The 950-nt window shown below is 34.1% G+C and overlaps 1 non-coding gene across 1 annotated transcript; it reads right to left on the bottom strand.

Annotated features, from left to right (window-relative positions):
• Nucleotides 1-221: 221 nt before the first annotated feature.
• Trnak-cuu lies at nucleotides 222-294 on the bottom strand. Its single transcript has one exon. It is a non-coding gene; the product is annotated as a tRNA-Lys (tRNA).
• Nucleotides 295-950: the final 656 nt, after the last annotated feature.

Genomic DNA, 950 nt, shown 5'->3' with positions numbered 1-950 from the left:
TATGAGACGTTTTTCTGCTCAATATTTCCGCAGAGTTCATTCAAAAAAATATCCCAAGCCTCTTCAATTTCTTGACAGGAGACTGTATAACAATCGGATATGTTGAAATGTATAATAGTTTTGGAAACGCACAAGTTTCTGTGAAGTACACCATTGTAATTATGTGAAACAAGTACAAAAATAACAATATTACAAGCAAATTTTTCATCAAAAAGTTTTTGCGCCCAACGTGGGGCTCGAACCCACGACCCTGAGATTAAGAGTCTCATGCTCTACCGACTGAGCTAGCCGGGCTTTCGATCGCTCGATACGACCACTAGAAAGTTCATATTTTCTATTCAGTATCAAATCATACAGGGCGAGTCTTTGACTCGTACAAATATTTTAATAGTAGATTCTTGAGGTCAAAGAAATCACTTTTCTCCTTCACCATTTTTTCGAAACGGCTTGGTTTAAAAGATACAGGCTGTTGAAAAAACATAAAAAAATATTATTTTTAGTTCTATCTCACAAAATATTTTATCAAACGAAATGAATTTCGGAATGTAGTTTTTGATTGCTTGGTGAATCTTTTTCGAACACAGGATATCACCCACGCCTTCCAGTTTTCTCATAAGGATCATTACGTACCATAAAAATGCCAAAAATTCAAAGAACCCAACTCTTGAAATAACTAATGAACATTTGAACGTTAGGTGAAATAAAAGTATCATTCATATTTTTCGTATGAATGCGCCTTTTTGGAGTAATTTGATGTTAAAGAATAAAAAATATCTGTGATAATCGGCAAATTGGGTACTTTTGGCTGAATGCAACTCTGTTTAAAAGATCCACAGATGTATAATGTTATAGATATAGCTTGTTATTCCGAAGGGAATAGCTTTTATTCAGGGGTGATATAGCTCGTTAAGAAAACTTAAAATGGCTATACCTTTTTATCAGCGCTCAAT

This window comes from Coccinella septempunctata, chromosome 6, assembly GCF_907165205.1.
Source record: "Coccinella septempunctata chromosome 6, icCocSept1.1, whole genome shotgun sequence".
Lineage (NCBI taxonomy): Eukaryota > Metazoa > Arthropoda > Insecta > Coleoptera > Coccinellidae > Coccinella > Coccinella septempunctata.
This window is presented reverse-complemented; position numbering and strand designations above follow the sequence as displayed.